Source organism: Falco naumanni, chromosome 8 (assembly GCF_017639655.2).
Source record: "Falco naumanni isolate bFalNau1 chromosome 8, bFalNau1.pat, whole genome shotgun sequence".
In the NCBI taxonomy this organism is placed as follows: Eukaryota; Metazoa; Chordata; class Aves; order Falconiformes; family Falconidae; genus Falco; species Falco naumanni.
Genome location: NC_054061.1, coordinates 59441219 through 59459900, shown reverse-complemented (window position 1 = coordinate 59459900; position 18682 = coordinate 59441219). Strand labels below are relative to the sequence as shown.

At 65.4% G+C, this 18682-nt stretch overlaps 33 non-coding genes across 33 annotated transcripts; 16 read left to right on the top strand and 17 right to left on the bottom strand.

The window, feature by feature from the left end:
* Nucleotides 1-188: 188 nt before the first annotated feature.
* Nucleotides 189-260, bottom strand: TRNAP-AGG. The gene has a single exon. It is a non-coding gene; the product is annotated as a tRNA-Pro (tRNA).
* Nucleotides 261-536: 276 nt separating this feature from the next.
* Nucleotides 537-618, top strand: TRNAS-CGA. The gene has a single exon. It is a non-coding gene; the product is annotated as a tRNA-Ser (tRNA).
* Nucleotides 619-1351: 733 nt separating this feature from the next.
* On the bottom strand, nucleotides 1352-1423 carry TRNAA-UGC. The gene has a single exon. It is a non-coding gene; the product is annotated as a tRNA-Ala (tRNA).
* A 249-nt stretch (nucleotides 1424-1672) lies between these two features.
* On the top strand, nucleotides 1673-1744 carry TRNAP-CGG. Its single transcript has one exon. It is a non-coding gene; the product is annotated as a tRNA-Pro (tRNA).
* A 234-nt stretch (nucleotides 1745-1978) lies between these two features.
* Nucleotides 1979-2050, top strand: TRNAA-UGC. The gene has a single exon. It is a non-coding gene; the product is annotated as a tRNA-Ala (tRNA).
* A 280-nt stretch (nucleotides 2051-2330) lies between these two features.
* On the top strand, nucleotides 2331-2412 carry TRNAS-UGA. Its single transcript has one exon. It is a non-coding gene; the product is annotated as a tRNA-Ser (tRNA).
* Nucleotides 2413-2953: 541 nt separating this feature from the next.
* TRNAA-CGC lies at nucleotides 2954-3025 on the bottom strand. Its single transcript has one exon. It is a non-coding gene; the product is annotated as a tRNA-Ala (tRNA).
* A 258-nt stretch (nucleotides 3026-3283) lies between these two features.
* TRNAP-CGG lies at nucleotides 3284-3355 on the top strand. The gene has a single exon. It is a non-coding gene; the product is annotated as a tRNA-Pro (tRNA).
* Nucleotides 3356-3619: 264 nt separating this feature from the next.
* TRNAA-UGC lies at nucleotides 3620-3691 on the top strand. The gene has a single exon. It is a non-coding gene; the product is annotated as a tRNA-Ala (tRNA).
* A 291-nt stretch (nucleotides 3692-3982) lies between these two features.
* On the bottom strand, nucleotides 3983-4054 carry TRNAP-AGG. Its single transcript has one exon. It is a non-coding gene; the product is annotated as a tRNA-Pro (tRNA).
* A 275-nt stretch (nucleotides 4055-4329) lies between these two features.
* TRNAS-AGA lies at nucleotides 4330-4411 on the top strand. The gene has a single exon. It is a non-coding gene; the product is annotated as a tRNA-Ser (tRNA).
* A 708-nt stretch (nucleotides 4412-5119) lies between these two features.
* Nucleotides 5120-5191, bottom strand: TRNAA-UGC. The gene has a single exon. It is a non-coding gene; the product is annotated as a tRNA-Ala (tRNA).
* Nucleotides 5192-5455: 264 nt separating this feature from the next.
* Nucleotides 5456-5527, bottom strand: TRNAP-UGG. Its single transcript has one exon. It is a non-coding gene; the product is annotated as a tRNA-Pro (tRNA).
* Nucleotides 5528-6568: 1041 nt separating this feature from the next.
* TRNAS-AGA lies at nucleotides 6569-6650 on the bottom strand. Its single transcript has one exon. It is a non-coding gene; the product is annotated as a tRNA-Ser (tRNA).
* Nucleotides 6651-8012: 1362 nt separating this feature from the next.
* On the bottom strand, nucleotides 8013-8094 carry TRNAS-AGA. Its single transcript has one exon. It is a non-coding gene; the product is annotated as a tRNA-Ser (tRNA).
* A 277-nt stretch (nucleotides 8095-8371) lies between these two features.
* TRNAP-AGG lies at nucleotides 8372-8443 on the top strand. Its single transcript has one exon. It is a non-coding gene; the product is annotated as a tRNA-Pro (tRNA).
* Nucleotides 8444-8718: 275 nt separating this feature from the next.
* TRNAA-UGC lies at nucleotides 8719-8790 on the top strand. The gene has a single exon. It is a non-coding gene; the product is annotated as a tRNA-Ala (tRNA).
* A 293-nt stretch (nucleotides 8791-9083) lies between these two features.
* Nucleotides 9084-9155, bottom strand: TRNAP-AGG. The gene has a single exon. It is a non-coding gene; the product is annotated as a tRNA-Pro (tRNA).
* Nucleotides 9156-10430: 1275 nt separating this feature from the next.
* TRNAP-UGG lies at nucleotides 10431-10502 on the top strand. The gene has a single exon. It is a non-coding gene; the product is annotated as a tRNA-Pro (tRNA).
* A 264-nt stretch (nucleotides 10503-10766) lies between these two features.
* Nucleotides 10767-10838, top strand: TRNAA-UGC. Its single transcript has one exon. It is a non-coding gene; the product is annotated as a tRNA-Ala (tRNA).
* Nucleotides 10839-11545: 707 nt separating this feature from the next.
* On the bottom strand, nucleotides 11546-11627 carry TRNAS-AGA. Its single transcript has one exon. It is a non-coding gene; the product is annotated as a tRNA-Ser (tRNA).
* Nucleotides 11628-11902: 275 nt separating this feature from the next.
* On the top strand, nucleotides 11903-11974 carry TRNAP-AGG. The gene has a single exon. It is a non-coding gene; the product is annotated as a tRNA-Pro (tRNA).
* A 291-nt stretch (nucleotides 11975-12265) lies between these two features.
* TRNAA-UGC lies at nucleotides 12266-12338 on the bottom strand. The gene has a single exon. It is a non-coding gene; the product is annotated as a tRNA-Ala (tRNA).
* Nucleotides 12339-12613: 275 nt separating this feature from the next.
* Nucleotides 12614-12685, bottom strand: TRNAP-AGG. The gene has a single exon. It is a non-coding gene; the product is annotated as a tRNA-Pro (tRNA).
* A 276-nt stretch (nucleotides 12686-12961) lies between these two features.
* TRNAS-AGA lies at nucleotides 12962-13043 on the top strand. The gene has a single exon. It is a non-coding gene; the product is annotated as a tRNA-Ser (tRNA).
* A 706-nt stretch (nucleotides 13044-13749) lies between these two features.
* TRNAA-UGC lies at nucleotides 13750-13821 on the bottom strand. The gene has a single exon. It is a non-coding gene; the product is annotated as a tRNA-Ala (tRNA).
* A 264-nt stretch (nucleotides 13822-14085) lies between these two features.
* On the bottom strand, nucleotides 14086-14157 carry TRNAP-UGG. Its single transcript has one exon. It is a non-coding gene; the product is annotated as a tRNA-Pro (tRNA).
* Nucleotides 14158-15436: 1279 nt separating this feature from the next.
* TRNAP-AGG lies at nucleotides 15437-15508 on the top strand. Its single transcript has one exon. It is a non-coding gene; the product is annotated as a tRNA-Pro (tRNA).
* Nucleotides 15509-15799: 291 nt separating this feature from the next.
* TRNAA-UGC lies at nucleotides 15800-15872 on the bottom strand. Its single transcript has one exon. It is a non-coding gene; the product is annotated as a tRNA-Ala (tRNA).
* A 275-nt stretch (nucleotides 15873-16147) lies between these two features.
* On the bottom strand, nucleotides 16148-16219 carry TRNAP-AGG. The gene has a single exon. It is a non-coding gene; the product is annotated as a tRNA-Pro (tRNA).
* Nucleotides 16220-16494: 275 nt separating this feature from the next.
* On the top strand, nucleotides 16495-16576 carry TRNAS-AGA. The gene has a single exon. It is a non-coding gene; the product is annotated as a tRNA-Ser (tRNA).
* Nucleotides 16577-17964: 1388 nt separating this feature from the next.
* TRNAA-UGC lies at nucleotides 17965-18036 on the top strand. The gene has a single exon. It is a non-coding gene; the product is annotated as a tRNA-Ala (tRNA).
* A 290-nt stretch (nucleotides 18037-18326) lies between these two features.
* On the bottom strand, nucleotides 18327-18398 carry TRNAP-AGG. Its single transcript has one exon. It is a non-coding gene; the product is annotated as a tRNA-Pro (tRNA).
* Nucleotides 18399-18682: the final 284 nt, after the last annotated feature.

Genomic DNA, 18682 nt, shown 5'->3' with positions numbered 1-18682 from the left:
CCTGCAGGACCAATGGGCCAGGGTATACAGGGCTGGGACCCCAGGGATGAGGGACAATGCGGTGTGTCACACTAAGCTCCGAGCCGCAGCAACGGCAGGGAGTCCCTGGGGGATAAAAGTTGGTGGCTGGGTACCACACAGGCTCTGGGCGGGCTGGGTGGGAGCCCAGCAGCGGGTGCCCAAAAGAAGGGCTCGTCCGGGAGTTGAACCCGGGACCTCTCGCACCCTAAGCGAGAATCATACCCCTAGACCAACGAGCCGGGGTGCGCAGCTGCACGGGCACCCCCACTCTGTGCCGGGCCCTGGGGGGCTGGGGGGGCACTGCTGCCCAGGGACCCCGCTGTCCCTGCAGCCACTGGGTGCGCACAGGCCCTGCCAGCAGCCCCTGGGCAGCGCAGCGGGGCTGAGCCGGTGTGCGGGGACGCACTGGCCACCCCGGACATGCCCCCCCCCTCCCAGGAAAGCGGGGTGCCCAGGGGGACCGGGTGGTGCCCAGGGCGGGGGGCAGGTATCCCCCGTGGGTGCTGGGGTGTGGGGCTGTGATGGCCGAGTGGTGAAGGCGTTGGACTCGAAATCCAATAGGGTCTCCCTGCGCAGGTTCGAATCCTGCTCACAGCGAGAGATTTTGCCCACTGCTGTGGGAGCGGGACTGGGGTGAGCAGGTATGGAAGGGTCCCCGGCCCTGCACCTCACCCTCTTCCTGGGAATGTGCTCCTGGACCAGGGAACCCACTCTCTGGCAGCCCCGGGAACAGTAAGGCAATGTAAGGAAGGGAGCGGAGCCATCAACCACTTGCCCTGGGGCCAGGTGACAAATCCTCCCCCCGAGGAGGGACCAGCCAGAGAGTCTGAGCAGCCACAGCCATGGTGTGTCGGTTGTGGTTTTATCTGCATATGCTTTTACCAGAGGGCTGTGGGCCAGCTGGGAGCCACAGCAAGCTCAGTGCTGTGGGGCCAAGGGGGAGGGCTGGGGAGCCCAGTGCAGGCTCGGGGTACTGTTCCACTTTCCCAGTGCAGGCTTGGGGTACACTTCTATCTCCAGGTGCAGGAGGACCTGGGTCCAACACCCAGAGGGGTTTGTCCTTTGGGCAAAGCCTGCCCTGCTTTTGTCTGGGGAGCAAAGAGCTCATTTGGGGTCAGCTGTTGGATTTTGTCCCTTGTTCCTCCCCGACAGTCACTGCAGTTTTGGGCAGGGTGATTGAGGCAGCTAGCTCCCTTCTCTTCGGGGTCCTGGCATGGGCTGTGGGCACCCGCTGCTGCCCCCACAATGGGCCAGCCCCCCGGGTTTTTCTGGGGGGCTCTGCCAGCCCGGCAGCCGGCAGGGAGGGGGCTCTGGTGAGGCAAAAAGGACATGGAGATGCTGGGGGTCGATCCCAGGGCCTCTTGCATGCAAAGCAAGCGCTCTCCCGCTGAGCTACATCCCCCCACATAGGGAAGGGCTGTGCCCCGTGATCCCTGCTGACCCCCGGGGGCCAGCTGACCCCACAGCTACTGGGGCCAGGACAGTTACGTGCTGTGGCCACCTCCAAACACCGGCCCCCATATCGTGGGCACGGTACAACGAATTTCTGTGCTCCAGGCTGTACCAAGGGCAACAGGCAGCATCAGCCACCGTCACCAACCCCCAAAACTGTGGGGCACAGAGGCTGAGGTTGCAGTATGTTGCACACCCCGGCTCGTTGGTCTAGGGGTATGATTCTCGCTTCGGGTGCGAGAGGTCCCGGGTTCAACTCCCGGACGAGCCCTTCTTTTGGGCACCCAGCCTCCCTGGTGGCACATGGGGCTGTGGCATAACCAGGGTGAGGGCAGAGGGGTCGGTGCCATGTCCCGGCTGGATGTATCCCCGTCGGCTGGATGGACCCCTAAGATCCAACAGCAGCATGCCCTGAGGGTCTGTTTTTGGAGTGGGTAGAGTGGGCAGTGGGGCAGCCCTGGGGGGTGAGGGGACTTGTACAGGCTCCCCACGCTGCCCAGACATGGGGGATGTAGCTCAGCGGGAGAGCGCTTGCTTTGCATGCAAGAGGCCCTGGGTTCAACCCCCAGCATCTCCATGTCCTTTTTCCCCCAAAACCTGTTGCCTCCTTGGGGAATGCTGGAGGATGCTTCCCTTTGGCACCTGCCCTGCAGCGAGGCTCTCTGCTGCTCCTCGATTTTTTCCAGCCATTAGGAAATATCCCCAAAGCTCCCTTTTCCAACCCCAGCACCTGTGGGTACTGCTGCAGCCAAGGTCTGTGCAGATGCCCCCACACCAGGGCTGGGGATATTTTTTCCCTGAAGGCAAACCCCACAGCAAAGCCGGGGTGTTCACGGGCCCGTGGGAGGACACCAGGGGCTGTGATGGCCGAGGGGTGAAGGCGTTGGACTTGAAATCCAATAGGGTTTCCCTGCGCAGGTTCGAATCCTGCTCACAGCGAGAGATTTTACCACAGCTGGTCGAGGGAGGGGGCCTCGGGCAGCCCCCTCTGACAGGAGCTTGATGGGTGGGGAGGGAGAAGGCAGGTGCTGGGCAGTGGTGGGACACTGGAGTCATAGACGACCTCCCCTTTTGGGCACCCACCACTGGGCTCAGACCAGGCCCCATAGGGATGGGGAACGGACAGGGTGACAGTGCCCAGCACAGCTCAGCTGCCAGGACAGTCCCACCATGGCCGGTAGCGAGGTGCTGCTCCGTGCCCCGTGGGCTGAGACACGGCTCAGCCGTGGCCAGGGCTTGTCCCCTCCCAGCGGGGAAGGGGTGTTGGGGACAGCAGAAGGGGGATGTGCGTCCACCCCATCCCCGCTGGGCAGCTCTGGCCAGGGGCACAGCCACATAGCTGGCAAGGGAAGCAGCCACCGGGATTCAGGAAGCTGGGAGGAGAAACCCTGGCAGGAGAGGGACATCAGCCTTGGGATGTCCCATGCAGCAGGAAAGGGGATGTTTCTTATGGATACTTCCAGGGGGGGAAAAAAGGACATGGAGATGCTGGGGGTTGAACCCAGGGCCTCTTACATGCGAAGCAAGCGCTCTCCCGCTGAGCTACATCCCCCTGTCAGGGGGCTACCAGCACCTGGGTGTCCAGCTGCACATCCTGGTCCTCTTACCCCCATGGCTTTTGGAGCCAGGGCAGTTCTGGCCCATGCACATATCCCAGAGTCAACCCCACAGCCAGGGCACACCAAGGGACACCTCCCAGCTGGGAACATCCACCAAGACCAAGAATGAACTTCCCCAGGCCTCATCAAACCCCAACCAGTTCACTTTGCTCAGGAGCTTAATGAGGAATCCCTGCCATCTGTAGCAGCCCGGCTCGTTGGTCTAGGGGTATGATTCTCGCTTCGGGTGCGAGAGGTCCCGGGTTCAACTCCCGGACGAGCCCTTCTTTTGGGCACCCACCCTCCCCGGTGGGTGCGCATGACCCTGGCTGGCGGTGGGACCATGGCCTGGGTGCTGGGAGGGCGCCGGTGCCTGATGCGGCAGGGATGGGCAGAGTGTTTTGGGTGGGCACATCCCGAAGCCAGGATGAAAGCCCTTAGAAGCAGCAATGGGGATGGTGGAGCTCAGCCCCGATGGTCTGGTTTGGGACCCTGGGGACCCTGGGGTCCGAGCGGGTGAGCAGAGGCCCCCACCCTGCCCAGCCATGGGGGATGTAGCTCAGCGGGAGAGCGCTTGCTTTGCATGCAAGAGGCCCTGGGTTCAACCCCCAGCATCTCCATGTCCTTTTTACCTCACCAGAGCCCCCTCCCTGCCGGCTGCTGGGCTGGCAGAGCCCCCCAGGCCCCCCCGAAAATCCCTGGGTGCCTGCGGGCACAGCTGCACTGGGGGTGCTTCCTGGCACGCGCTGCCTGCAGGGAATGCCGGGGTCCCTTTCCCCCCGTGCCCGGGCACTGCAGGGTGTGGGGGCACCTTGTGCCCCTTGCGCGGGGTCTTGGGGCGTCTCTTGGTGTGAATCTTGGTGGTGGTGGGAGCATCTGTTGGGTAGTGGGGCGGTGGGTGCCCAAAAGAAGGGCTCGTCCGGGAGTTGAACCCGGGACCTCTCGCACCCTAAGCGAGAATCATACCCCTAGACCAACGAGCCGGGGTGCGCAGCTGCACGGGCACCCCCACCCTGTGCCGGGCCCTGGGGGGCTGGGGGGGCACTGCTGCCCAGGGACCCCGCTGTCCCTGCAGCCACTGGGTGCGCACAGGCCCTGCCAGCAGCCGCTGGGCAGCGCAGCGGGGCTGAGCCGGTGTGCGGGGACGCACTGGCCTCCCCGGACATGCCCCCCCCTCCCAGGAAAGCGGGGTGCCCAGGGGGACCGGGTGGTGCCCAGGGCGGGGGCAGATGTCCCCCCCCAGGTGTGGAGGCATGGCGCTGTGATGGCCGAGTGGTGAAGGCGTTGGACTAGAAATCCAATAGGGTCTCCCTGCGCAGGTTCGAATCCTGCTCACAGCGAGAGATTTTACCCACTGCCCCAGTGCCCTGGGTCCTGGGGCGCCCACACGGGGGTCCTGGCGCAGAGGAGGTGGGAGGGTGAGGGGAGCCAGGGCAGCCCCAGCCCTGCGCATCTCCCTGTTGAGCAGGTCCTGCAGGAGGGAACCTGCTCCGTGGCTGATGCCCCAGGCTGGGGCTGCCATAGCCCTGGCACAGGTTTCCCCAAGATTTTCCAGCTGTTGCAGACCCGGGAGAGCTGAGGCAGCAGCCTTAAGAGGGGGTGCGATGGGGAGGTGGGCAGCATTTTGCTGACACGCAGGCAGCTCCTCATCATGGCCCCGTGCCACATGCCTGGGAGCTGGGGGAGGCGATGGCCAGTGAGTGAAGGGGAGGGAGGGACACACGTGGCCTTTGTGGTGCCATGGCCAGGGGGGCAAGATCTGTGCTGGGTGCCAGCTGCGCGCCCAACAGATGCTCCCACCACCACCAAGATTCACACCAAGAGACGCCCCAAGACCCCGCGCAAGGGGCACAAGGTGCCCCCACACCCTGCAGTGCCCGGGCACGGGGGGAAAGGGACCCCGGCATTCCCTGCAGGCAGCGCGTGCCAGGAAGCACCCCCAGTGCAGCCGTGCCCGCAGGCACTCAGGGATTTTCGGGGGGGCCTGGGGGGCTCTGCCAGCCCAGCAGCCGGCAGGGAGGGGGCTCTGGTGAGGTAGAAAAAGGACATGGAGATGCTGGGGGTCGATCCCAGGGCCTCTTGCATGCAAAGCAAGCGCTCTCCCGCTGAGCTACATCCCCCATGGCTGGGCAGGGTGGGGGCCTCTGCTCACCCGCTCGGACCCCAGGGTCCCCAGGGTCCCAAACCAGACCATCGGGGCTGAGCTCCACCATCCCCATTGCTGCTTCTAAGGGCTTTCATCCTGGCTTCGGGATGTGCCCACCCAAAACACTCTGCCCATCCCTGCCGCATCAGGCACCGGCGCCCTCCCAGCACCCAGGCCATGGTCCCACCGCCAGCCAGGGTCATGCACACCCACCGGGGTGGGTGGGTGCCCAAAAGAAGGGCTCGTCCGGGAGTTGAACCCGGGACCTCTCGCACCCAAAGCGAGAATCATACCCCTAGACCAACGAGCCGGGTGGGGTGCAGCACTGTATTGCACCCCCAGCCCCTCTGCCCCACACACATTGGGGACTTGGGGGCACCTCAGGATGCATGTCCCTGGGCACGTGCTGGGAGCACGGAGGTCCCTCTGGCTGTGGCCACAGGACTTTAGTGCCCAGCATCTCCACATCCTACCTTCTTCGGGGGTTTTCCCCCTCAGATCCATCTCCCAGCACCCTGCAGGTTTTGCAATGACCACAGCTCTGCAGCATCGCCCGCCACTCTTCTTCTTCCATGGGGCACCCCCCAAAGGCAATGGCCTTGTCTGACCTGCCTTTCTCCTCACTCCCAGAAAATCCATCCTTCCCTGGCCGCCGGAGCTGCTGAATGTGGGGTTTGGGGGGCTGCAGGCACTGGGTGTCCCTTGGGTGCTATGGGCTGGTGAGTGGGTCGGGGTGGGGAATGTGGTTCTAGGGAAGAGCAGGGGCATGATTTTTTAACACAGCCCCCAGGCAGAGCTGCCCACTGGGGTTGTCACCCGTTCTGTTCTATGACCCCATCGGGGCTGAGCCTGGCACTGTGTGCCTGAAAGAAGGGATTGTCCCAGACTTGAAGCCAGGACTGTGGCACCCTAAGCAAGAATCATACCCCTAGACCAACAAGCCCGGGTGCACAGCTGGCACCCAGCAGAGATCCTGCCTGCCGTGACCCTCCCTCCCCTCTGCTTGACAGCCATCGTCTCCCCCAGCTCCCAGGCATGTGGCACGGGGCCATGATGAGGAGCTGCCTGCGTGTCAGCAAAATGCTGCCCACCTCCCCATCGCACCCCCTCGAAGGCTGCTGCCTCAGCTCTCCCGGGACTGCAACAGCTGGAAAATCCTGGGGGAACCTGTGCCAGGGCTATGGCAGCCCCAGCCTGGGGCATCAGCCACGGAGCAGGTTCCCTCCCTCAACGGGGAGAAGCGCAGGGCTGGGGCTGCCCTGGCTCCCCTCACCCTCCCACCTCCTCTGCGCCAGGACCCCCGTGTGGGTGCCCCAGGACCCAGGGCACTGGGGCAGTGGGTAAAATCTCTCGCTGTGAGCAGGATTCGAACCTGCGCAGGGAGACCCTATTGGATTTCTAGTCCAACGCCTTCACCACTCGGCCATCACAGCCCCATGCCTCCACACCTGGGGGGGGACATCTGCCCCCGCCCTGGGCACCCACAGCCCCATGCCTCAACACCTGGGGGGGGACACCTGCCCCCGCCCCGGGCACCCCCCGGTCCCCCTGGGCACCCCACTTTCCTGGGAGGGGGGGGCATGTCCGGGGTGGCCAGTGCGTCCCCGCACACCGGCTCAGCCCCGCTGCGCTGCCCAGGGGCTGCTGGCAGGGCCTGTGCACACCCAGTGGCTGCAGGGACAGCGGGGTCCCTGGGCAGCAGTGCCCCCCCAGCCCCCCAGTGCCCGGCACAGGGTGAGGGTGCCCGTGCAGCTGCGCACCCCAGCCCCTCTGCCCCACACACATTGGGGACTTGGGGGCACCTCAGGATGCATGTCCCTGGGCACGTGCTAGGAGCACGGAGGTCCCTCTGGCTGTGGCCACAGGACATTAGTGCCCAGCACCTCCACATCCTACCTTCTTCGGGGGGTTTCCCCCTCAGAACCATCTCCCAGAACCCTGCAGGTTTTGCAATGACCACAGCTCTGCAGCATCGCCCACCACTGCTCTTCTTCCATGGGGCACCCCCCAAAGGCAATGGCCTTGTCTGACCTGCCTTTCTCCTCACTCCCAGAAAATCTGTGTTGCTGTGTCGTTCTCCAGCCCCCGGAGCTGCTGAATGTGGGGTTTGGGGGGCTGCAGGCACTGGGTGTCCCTTGGGTGCTGCGGGCTGGTGAGTGGGTCGGGGTGGGGAAGGAGGTTCTGGGGAAGAGCAGGGGCATGATTTTTTGACACAGCCCTCGGGCAGAGCTGCCCACTGGGGTTGTCACCCGTTCTGTTCTATGACCCCATCGGGGCTGAGCCTGGCACTGTGTGCCTGAAAGAAGGGATTGTCCCAGACTTGAAGCCAGGACTGTGGCACCCTAAGCAAGAATCATACCCCTAGACCAACAAGCCCGGGTGCACAGCTGGCACCCAGCAGAGATCCTGCCTGCCGTGACCCTCCCTCCCCTCTGCTTGACAGCCATCGTCTCCCCCAGCTCCCAGGCATGTGGCACGGGGCCATGATGAGGAGCTGCCTGCGTGTCAGCAAAATGCTGCCCACCTCCCCATCGCACCCCCTCGAAGGCTGCAGCCTCAGCTCTCCCGGGTCTGCAACAGCTGGAAAATCCTGGGGGAACCTGTGCCAGGGCTATGGCAGCCCCAGCCTGGGGCATCAGCCACGGAGCAGGTTCCCTCCTGCAAGACCTGCTCAACAGGGAGAAGCGCAGGGCTGGGGCTGCCCTGGCTCCCCTCACCCTCCCACCTCCTCTGCGCCAGGACCCCCGTGTGGGCGCCCCAGGACCCAGGGCACTGGGGCAGTGGGTAAAATCTCTCGCTGTGAGCAGGATTCGAACCTGCGCAGGGAGACCCTATTGGATTTCTAGTCCAACGCCTTCACCACTCGGCCATCACAGCCCCATGCCTCCACACCTGGGGGGGGGACATCTGCCCCCCGCCCTGGGCACCCCCCGGTCCCCCTGGGCACCCCGCTTTCCTGGGAGGGGGGGGCATGTCCGGGGTGGCCAGTGCGTCCCCGCACACCGGCTCAGCCCCGCTGCGCTGCCCAGGGGCTGCTGGCAGGGCCTGTGCGCACCCAGTGGCTGCAGGGACAGCGGGGTCCCTGGGCAGCAGTGCCCCCCCAGCCCCCCAGGGCCCGGCACAGGGTGGGGGTGCCCGTGCAGCTGTGCACCCCGGCTCGTTGGTCTAGGGGTATGATTCTTGCTTAGGGTGCGAGAGGTCCCGGGTTCAACTCCCGGACGAGCCCTTCTTTTGGGCACCCACCACCAGGATCTGCCCCCCGTGAGGATACGGCATGGACAGGCTGACATCCCCAGTGGGTAGCACTGCACGGGGCCGGCCTCCATATAACCATGTCCCATCTGCCCCACTGCTGACCTCCCCATCCTGACCCCATCAATTGCCCAGGGCGCACGAGGGACACCCGGTGCCTGCAGCCTCCTGAACCCCACACTCAGCGGCTCCGGGGGCTGGGAAAGACACAGCGATGGGGAAACCATCCCAGGTAGGAGGCTATTTCAGGGGGATGTAGCTCAGCGGGAGAGCGCTTGCTTTGCATGCAAGAGGCCCTGGGTTCAACCCCCAGCATCTCCATGTCCTTTTTGCCTCACCAGAGCCCCCTCCCTGCCGGCTGCTGGGCTGGCAGAGCCCCCCAGGCCCCCCCGAAAATCCCTGGGTGCCTGCGGGCACGGCTGCACTGGGGGTGCTTCCTGGCACGCGCTGCCTGCAGGGAATGCCGGAGTCCCTTTCCCCCCGTGCCCGGGCACTGCAGGGTGTGGGGGCACCTTGTGCCCCTTGCGCGGGGTCTTGGGGCGTCTCTTGGTGTGAATCTTGGTGGTGGTGGGAGCATCTGTTGGGTAGTGGGGGCGGTGGGGTGCCCAAAAGAAGGGCTCGTCCGGGAGTTGAACCCGGGACCTCTCGCACCCTAAGCGAGAATCATACCCCTAGACCAACGAGCCGGGGTGCACAGCTGCACGGGCACCCCCACCCTGTGCCGGGCCCTGGGGGGCTGGGGGGGCACTGCTGCCCAGGGACCCCGCTGTCCCTGCAGCCACTGGGTGCGCACAGGCCCTGCCAGCAGCCCCTGGGCAGAGCAGCGGGGCTGAGCCGGTGTGTGGGGACGTACTGGCCACCCCGGACATGCCCCCCCCTCCCAGGAAAGCGGGGTGCCCAGGGGGACCGGAGGGATTTTGAGGTCAAAGAATGGGGAGCTAGCATTGCACCGAGAGCCCCACACGCCCCAGGCTGGGGCTGTGATCGCCATGGAGCACAGGCTCCCCGTGGTCTTCCAGGTTTATCAGTCTTGGGATAGGAGGGAAATGGCATTTTCCTGGGATGCTGAGTGGACTTTCCTGCATCCCCCATGCCATGTCTGCCGCAAGCTGGGGAACGTGATGGCCGGCGAGCAGAAGGGAGGGAGGGGACATGGGTTTGTATGTGCAGTGCCAGGGCTGGGGGCACAGGATCTGTGCTGGGTGCTGCCTGTGCACCCCGCCTCGTTGGTCTAGGGGTATGATTCTTGCTTAGGGTGCACGAGGTCCTGGGTTCAACTCCCGGACAAGCCCTTCTTTTGGGCACCCACTACTGGGCTCAGGCCTTTGGGGACAAGGCACAGACGGGGTGACATCCCTGGCGGGCGGCAGCTCTGCTCGAGGCTGTGGTGCAGGGAGTGGGTGCGGTGATGGCACGACAGCTGGAGCTCCTGCAGCAGTTACGGCTGCCAGACAAAGCACAGCATCAGGCAGCCCCTCAGCCAGGGTCTGCATGCAGAAAACAATGCCCCCGCTCTGCCCCAGAACCTCCTTCCCCACCCTGACCCACTCACCAGCCCGCAGCACCCAAGGGACACCCAGTGCCTGCAGCCCCCCAAACCCCACATTCAGCAGCTCCGGCGGCCAGGGAAGGATGGATTTTCTGGGAGTGAGGAGAAAGGCAGGTCAGACAAGGCCATTGCCTTTGGGGGGTGCCCCATGGAAGAAGAAGAGTGGCGGGCGATGCTGCAGAGCTGTGGTCATTGCAAAACCTGCAGGGTGCTGGGAGATGGATCTGAGGGGGAAAACCCCCAAAGAAGGTAGGATGTGGAGGTGCTGGGCACTAATGTCCTGTGGCCACAGCCAGAGGGACCTCCGTGCTCCCAGCACGTGCCCAGGGACATGCATCCTGAAGTGCCCCTAAGTCCCCAATGTGTGTGGGGCAGAGGGGCTGGGGGTGCAATACAGTGCTGCACCCCACCTGGCTCGTTGGTCTAGGGGTATGATTCTCGCTTTGGGTGCGAGAGCTCCCGGGTTCAACTCCCGGACGAGCCCTTCTTTTGGGCACCCACCCTCCCCGGTGGGTGCGCATGACCCTGGCTGGCGGTGGGACCATGGCCTGGGTGCTGGGAGGGCGCCGGTGCCTGATGCAGCACGGATGGGCAGAGTGTTTTGGGTGGGCACATCCCGAAGCCAGGATGAAAGCCCTTAGAAGCAGCAATGGGGATGGTGGAGCTCAGCCCCGATGGTCTGGTTGGGGACCCTGGGGACCCTGCTGTCCAAGCGGGTGAGCAGAGGCCCCCACCCTGCCCAGCCATGGGGGATGTAGCTCAGCGGGAGAGCGCTTGCTTTGCATGCAAGAGGCCCTGGGATCGACCCCCAGCATCTCCATGTCCTTTTTGCCTCACCAGAGCCCCCTCCCTGCCGGCTGCCGGGCTGGCAGAGCCCCCCAGGCCCCCTCGAAAATCCCTGAGTGCCTGCGGGCACGGCTGCACTGGGGGTGCTTCCTGGCACGCGCTGCCTGCAGGGAATGCCGGGGTCCCTTTCCCCCCCGTGCCCGGGCACTGCAGGGTGTGGGGGCACCTTGTGCCCCTTGCGCGGGGGTCTTGGGGCGTCTCTTGGTGTGAATCTTGGTGGTGGTGGGAGCATCTGTTGGGCGCGCAGCTGGCACCCAGCTCAGATCTTGCCCCCCTGGCCATGGCACCACAAAGGCCACGTGTGTCCCTCCCTCCCCTTCACTCACTGGCCATCGCCTCCCCCAGCTCCCAGCCATGTGGCACGGGGCCATGATGAGGAGCTGCCTGCGTGTCAGCAAAATGCTGCCCACCTCCCCATCGCACCCCCTCGAAGGCTGCAGCCTCAGCTCTCCCGGGTCTGCAACAGCTGGAAAATCTTGGGGAAACCTGTGCCAGGGCTATGGCAGCCCCAGCCTGGGGCATCAGCCACGGAGCAGGTTCCCTCCTGCAGGACCTGCTCAACGGGGAGAAGCGCAGGGCTGGGGCTGCCCTGGCTCCCCTCACCCTCCCACCTCCTCTGCGCCAGGACCCCCGTGTGGGCGCCCCAGGACCCAGGGCACTGGGGCAGTGGGTAAAATCTCTCGCTGTGAGCAGGATTCGAACCTGCGCAGGGAGACCCTATTGGATTTCTAGTCCAACGCCTTCACCACTCGGCCATCACAGCCCCATGCCTCCACACCTGGGGGGGGACATCTGCCCCCGCCCTGGGCACCACCCGGTCCCCCTGGGCACCCCGCTTTCCTGGGAGGGGGGGGCATGTCCGGGGTGGCCAGTGCGTCCCCGCACACCGGCTCAGCCCCGCTGCGCTGCCCAGCGGCTGCTGGCAGGGCCTGTGCGCACCCAGTGGCTGCAGGGACAGCGGGGTCCCTGGGCAGCAGTGCCCCCCCAGCCCCCCAGGGCCCGGCACAGGGTGGGGGTGCCCGTGCAGCTGTGCACCCCGGCTCGTTGGTCTAGGGGTATGATTCTCGCTTAGGGTGCGAGAGGTCCCGGGTTCAACTCCCAGACGAGCCCTTCTTTTGGGCACCCACCGCCCCACTACCCAACAGATGCTCCCACCACCACCAAGATTCACACCAAGAGACGCCCCAAGACCCCGCGCAAGGGGCACAAGGTGCCCCCACACCCTGCAGTGCCCGGGCACGGGGGGAAAGGGACTCCGGCATTCCCTGCAGGCAGCGCGTGCCAGGAAGCACCCCCAGTGCAGCCGTGCCCGCAGGCACCCAGCGATGTTCGGGGGGGCCTGGGGGGCTCTGCCAGTCCAGCAGCCGACAGGGAGGGGGCTCTGGTGAGGCAAAAAGGACATGGAGATGCTGGGGGTCGATCCCAGGGGCCTCTTGCATGCAAAGCAAGCGCTCTCCCGCTGAGCTACATCCCCCTGAAATAGCCTCCTACCTGGGATGGTTTCCCCATCGCTGTGTCTTTCCCAGCCCCCGGAGCCGCTGAGTGTGGGGTTCAGGAGGCTGCAGGCACCGGGTGTCCCTCGTCCGCCCTGGGCAGTTGATGGGGTCAGGATGGGGAGGTCAGCAGTGGGGCAGATGGGACATGGTTATATGGAGGCCGGCCCCGCGCAGTGCTACCCACTGGGGATGTCAGCCTGTCCATGCCATATCCTCACGGGGGGCAGATCCTGGTGGTGGGTGCCCAAAAGAAGGGCTCGTCCGGGAGTTGAACCCGGGACCTCTCGCACCCTAAGCGAGAATCATACCCCTAGACCAACGAGCCGGGGTGCGCAACTGCACGGGCACCCCCACCCTGTGCCGGGCCCTGGGGGGCTGGGGGGGGCACTGCTGCCCAGGGACCCCGCTGTCCCTGCAGCCACTGGGTGCGCACAGGCCCTGCCAGCAGCCCCTGGGCAGCGCAGCGGGGCTGAGCCGGTGTGCGGGGACGCACTGGCCACCCCGGACATGCCCCCCCGTCCCAGGAAAGTGGGGTGCCCGTCGGACGCGGAGGGTGCCCAGGGCGGGGGCAGATGTCCCCCCCCAGGTGTGGAGGCATGGGGCTGTGATGGCCGAGTGGTGAAGGCGTTGGACTAGAAATCCAATAGGGTCTCCCTGCGCAGGTTCGAATCCTGCTCACAGCGAGAGATTTTACCCACTGCCCCAGTGCCCTGGGTCCTGGGGCGCCCACACGGGGGTCCTGGCGCAGAGGAGGTGGGAGGGTGAGGGGAGCCAGGGCAGCCCCAGCCCTGCGCTTCTCCCCGTTGAGCAGGTCCTGCAGGAGGGAACCTGCTCCGTGGCTGATGCCCCAGGCTGGGGCTGCCATAGCCCTGGCACAGGTTTCCCCAAGATTTTCCAGCTGTTGCAGACCCGGGAGAGCTGAGGCAGCAGCCTTCGAGGGGGTGCGATGGGGAGGTGGGCAGCATTTTGCTGACACGCAGGCAGCTCCTCATCATGGCCCCGTGCCACATGCCTGGGAGCTTGGGGAGGCGATGGCCAGTGAGTGAAGGGGAGGGAGGGACACACGTGGCCTTTGTGGTGCCATGGCCAGGGGGGCAAGATCTGAGCTGGGTGCCAGCTGCGCGCCCAACAGATGCTCCCACCACCACCAAGATTCACACCAAGAGACGCCCCAAGACCCCGCGCAAGGGGCACAAGGTGCCCCCACACCCTGCAGTGCCCGGGCACGGGGGGGAAAGGGACCCCGGCATTCCCTGCAGGCAGCGCGTGCCGGGAAGCACCCCCAGTGCAGCCGTGCCCGCAGGCACCCAGGAATTTTCGAGGGGGCCTGGGGGGCTCTGCCAGCCCGGCAGCCGGCAGGGAGGGGGCTCTGGTGAGGCAAAAAGGACATGGAGATGCTGGGGGTCGATCCCAGGGCCTCTTGCATGCAAAGCAAGCGCTCTCCCGCTGAGCTACATCCCCCATGGCTGGGCAGGGTGGGGGCCTCTGCTCACCCGCTTGGACAGCAGGGTCCCCAGGGTCCCCAACCAGACCATCGGGGCTGAGCTCCACCATCCCCATTGCTGCTTCTAAGGGCTTTCATCCTGGCTTCGGGATGTGCCCACCCAAAACACTCTGCCCATCCGTGCTGCATCAGGCACCGGCGCCCTCCCAGCACCCAGGCCATGGTCCCACCGCCAGCCAGGGTCATGCGCACCCACCGGGGAGGGTGGGTGCCCAAAAGAAGGGCTCGTCCGGGAGTTGAACCCGGGAGCTCTCGCACCCAAAGCGAGAATCATACCCCTAGACCAACGAGCCAGGTGGGGTGCAGCACTGTATTGCACCCCCAGCCCCTCTGCCCCACACACATTGGGGACTTGGGGGCACTTCAGGATGCATGTCCCTGGGCACGTGCTGGGAGCACGGAGGTCCCTCTGGCTGTGGCCACAGGACATTAGTGCCCAGCACCTCCACATCCTACCTTCTTTGGGGGGTTTTCCCCCCTCAGATCCATCTCCCAGCACCCTGCAGGTTTTGCAATGACCACAGCTCTGCAGCATCGCCCGCCACTCTTCTTCTTCCATGGGGCACCCCCCAAAGGCAATGGCCTTGTCTGACCTGCCTTTCTCCTCACTCCCAGAAAATCCATCCTTCCCTGGCCGCCGGAGCTGCTGAATGTGGGGTTTGGGGGGCTGCAGGCACTGGGTGTCCCTTGGGTGCTGCGGGCTGGTGAGTGGGTCAGGGTGGGGAAGGAGGTTCTGGGGCAGAGCGGGGGCATTGTTTTCTGCATGCAGACCCTGGCTGAGGGGCTGCCTGATGCTGTGCTTTGTCTGGCAGCCGTAACTGCTGCAGGAGCTCCAGCTGTCGTGCCATCACCGCACCCACTCCCTGCACCACAGCCTCGAGCAGAGCTGCCGCCCGCCAGGGATGTCACCCCCGTCTGTGCCTTGTCCCCAAAGGCCTGAGCCCAGTAGTGGGTGCCCAAAAGAAGGGCTTGTCCGGGAGTTGAACCCAGGACCTCGTGCACCCTAAGCAAGAATCATACCCCTAGACCAACGAGGCGGGGTGCACAGGCAGCACCCAGCACAGATCCTGTGCCCCCAGCCCTGGCACTGCACATACAAACCCATGTCCCCTCCCTCCCTTCTGCTCGCCGGCCATCACGTTCCCCAGCTTGCGGCAGACATGGCATGGGGGATGCAGGAAAGTCCACTCAGCATCCCAGGAAAATGCCATTTCCCTCCTATCCCAAGACTGATAAACCTGGAAGACCACGGGGAGCCTGTGCTCCATGGCGATCACAGCCCCAGCCTGGGGCGTGTGGGGCTCTCGGTGCAATGCTAGCTCCCCATACTTTGACCTCAAAATCCCTCCGGTCCCCCTGGGCACCCCGCTTTCCTGGGAGGGGGGGGGCATGTCCGGGGTGGCCAGTACGTCCCCACACACCGGCTCAGCCCCGCTGCTCTGCCCAGGGGCTGCTGGCAGGGCCTGTGCGCACCCAGTGGCTGCAGGGACAGCGGGGTCCCTGGGCAGCAGTGCCCCCCCAGCCCCCCAGGGCCCGGCACAGGGTGGGGGTGCCCGTGCAGCTGTGCACCCCGGCTCGTTGGTCTAGGGGTATGATTCTCGCTTAGGGTGCGAGAGGTCCCGGGTTCAACTCCCAGACGAGCCCTTCTTTTGGGCACCCACCGCCCCACTACCCAACAGATGCTCCCACCACCACCAAGATTCACACCAAGAGACGCCCCAAGACCCCGCGCAAGGGGCACAAGGTGCCCCCACACCCTGCAGTGCCCGGGCACGGGGGGAAAGGGACTCCGGCATTCCCTGCAGGCAGCGCGTGCCAGGAAGCACCCCCAGTGCAGCCGTGCCCGCAGGCACCCAGCGATGTTCGGGGGGGCCTGGGGGGCTCTGCCAGCCCAGCAGCCGGCAGGGAGGGGGCTCTGGTGAGGCAAAAAGGACATGGAGATGCTGGGGGTCGATCCCAGGGGCCTCTTGCATGCAAAGCAAGCGCTCTCCCGCTGAGCTACATCCCCCTGAAATAGCCTCCTACCTGGGATGGTTTCCCCATCGCTGTGTCTTTCCCAGCCCCCGGAGCCGCTGAGTGTGGGGTTCAGGAGGCTGCAGGCACCGGGTGTCCCTCGTCCGCCCTGGGCAGTTGATGGGGTCAGGATGGGGAGGTCAGCAGTGGGGCAGATGGGACATGGTTATATGGAGGCCGGCCCCGCGCAGTGCTACCCACTGGGGATGTCAGCCTGTCCATGCCATATCCTCACGGGGGGCAGATCCTGGTGGTGGGTGCCCAAAAGAAGGGCTCGTCCGGGAGTTGAACCCGGGACCTCTCGCACCCTAAGCGAGAATCATACCCCTAGACCAACGAGCCGCGGTGCGCAACTGCACGGGCACCCTCACCCTGTGCCGGGCTCTGGGGGGCTGGGGGGGCACTGCTGCCCAGGGACCCCGCTGTCCCTGCAGCCACTGGGTGCGCACAGGCCCTGCCAGCAGCCCCTGGGCAGCGCAGCGGGGCTGAGCCGGTGTGCGGGGACGCACTGGCCACCCCGGACATGCCCCCCCGTCCCAGGAAAGTGGGGTGCCCGTCGGACGCGGAGGGTGCCCAGGGCGGGGGCAGATGTCCCCCCCCAGGTGTGGAGGCATGGGGCTGTAATGGCCGAGTGGTGAAGGCGTTGGACTAGAAATCCAATAGGGTCTCCCTGCGCAGGTTCGAATCCTGCTCACAGCGAGAGATTTTACCCACTGCCCCAGTGCCCTGGGTCCTGGGGCGCCCACACGGGGGTCCTGGCGCAGAGGAGGTGGGAGGGTGAGGGGAGCCAGGGCAGCCCCAGCCCTGCGCTTCTCCCCGTTGAGCAGGTCCTGCAGGAGGGAACCTGCTCCGTGGCTGATGCCCCAGGCTGGGGCTGCCATAGCCCTGGCACAGGTTTCCCCAAGATTTTCCAGCTGTTGCAGACCCGGGAGAGCTGAGGCAGCAGCCTTCGAGGGGGTGCGATGGGGAGGTGGGCAGCATTTTGCTGACACGCAGGCAGCTCCTCATCATGGCCCCGTGCCACATGCCTGGGAGCTGGGGGAGACGATGGCTGTCAAGCAGAGGGGAGGGAGGGTCACGGCAGGCAGGATCTCTGCTGGGTGCCAGCTGTGCACCCGGGCTTGTTGGTCTAGGGGTATGATTCTTGCTTAGGGTGCCACAGTCCTGGCTTCAAGTCTGGGACAATTCCTTCTTTCAGGCACACAGTGCCAGGCTCAGCCCCGATGGGGTCATAGAACAGAACGGGTGACAACCCCAGTGGGCAGCTCTGCCCGAGGGCTGTGTCAAAAAATCATGCCCCTGCTCTTCCCCAGAACCTCCTTCCCCACCCCGACCCACTCACCAGCCCGCAGCACCCAAGGGACACCCAGTGCCTGCAGCCCCCCAAACCCCACATTCAGCAGCTCCGGCGGCCAGGGAAGGATGGATTTTCTGGGAGTGAGGAGAAAGGCAGGTCAGACAAGGCCATTGCCTTTGGGGGGTGCCCCACGGAAGAAGAAGTGTGGCGGGCGATGCTGCAGAGCTGTGGTCATTGCAAAACCTGCAGGGTGCTGGGAGATGGCTCTGAGGGGGAAACCCCCCGAAGAAGGTAGGATGTGGAGGTGCTGGGCACTAATGTCCTGTGGCCACAGCCAGAGGGACCTCCGTGCTCCCAGCACGTGCCCAGGGACATGCATCCTGAGGTGCCCCCAAGTCCCCAATGTGTGTGGGGCAGAGGGGCTGGGGGTGCAATACAGTGCTGCACCCCACCTGGCTCGTTGGTCTAGGGGTATGATTCTCGCTTTGGGTGCGAGAGGTCCCGGGCTCAGCTCCCGGACGAGCCCTTCTTTTGGGCACCCACCCTCCCCGGTGGGTGCGCATGACCCTGGCTGGCGGTGGGACCATGGCCTGGGTGCTGGGAGGGCGCCGGTGCCTGATGCGGCAGGGATGGGCAGAGTGTTTTGGGTGGGCACATCCCGAAGCCAGGATGAAAGCCCTTAGAAGCAGCAATGGGGATGGTGGAGCTCAGCCCCGATGGTCTGGTTGGGGACCCTGGGGACCCTGGGGTCCGAGCGGGTGAGCAGAGGCCCCCACCCTGCCCAGCCATGGGGGATGTAGCTCAGCGGGAGAGCGCTTGCTTTGCATGCAAGAGGCCCTGGGATCGACCCCCAGCATCTCCATGTCCTTTTTGCCTCACCAGAGCCCACTCCCTGCCGGCTGCCGGGCTGGCAGAGCCCCCCAGGCCCCCCGAAAATCGCTGGGTGCCTGCGGGCACGGCTGCGCTGGGGGTGCTTCCTGGCACGCGCTGCCTGCAGGGAATGCCGGGGTCCCTTTCCCCCCGTGCCCGGGCACTGCAGGGTGTGGGGGCACCTTGTGCCCCTTGCGCGGGGTCTTGGGGCGTCTCTTGGTGTGAATCTTGGTGGTGGTGGGAGCATCTGTTGGGTAGTGGGGCGGTGGGTGCCCAAAAGAAGGGCTCGTCCGGGAGTTGAACCCGGGACCTCTCGCACCCTAAGCGAGAATCATACCCCTAGACCAATGAGCCGGGGTGCACACGTGGCACCACTGCCGATCCATCCCCTTGTCCCCATCGACCCTGCCCCAGCCCTGCCTGCGCTGCCAGCACAAGTGCCAGGGAGAGCACTCAGTTCCCAGCACCTAGGAGCTGCCGCTGACTGGGGTCACCAGTATCCCCTGTGGACGATCCCAGTTGGGCACTGGCACGGCAGAGGGTGCTGTGGGATGTTTTGCCCTCACCGTTTCAGCCTTCCTGCTGGGTGGCAATGGCGATGGCCAAGCAGGTCACTGTCCCTTCTGCAGTGTCAGGGT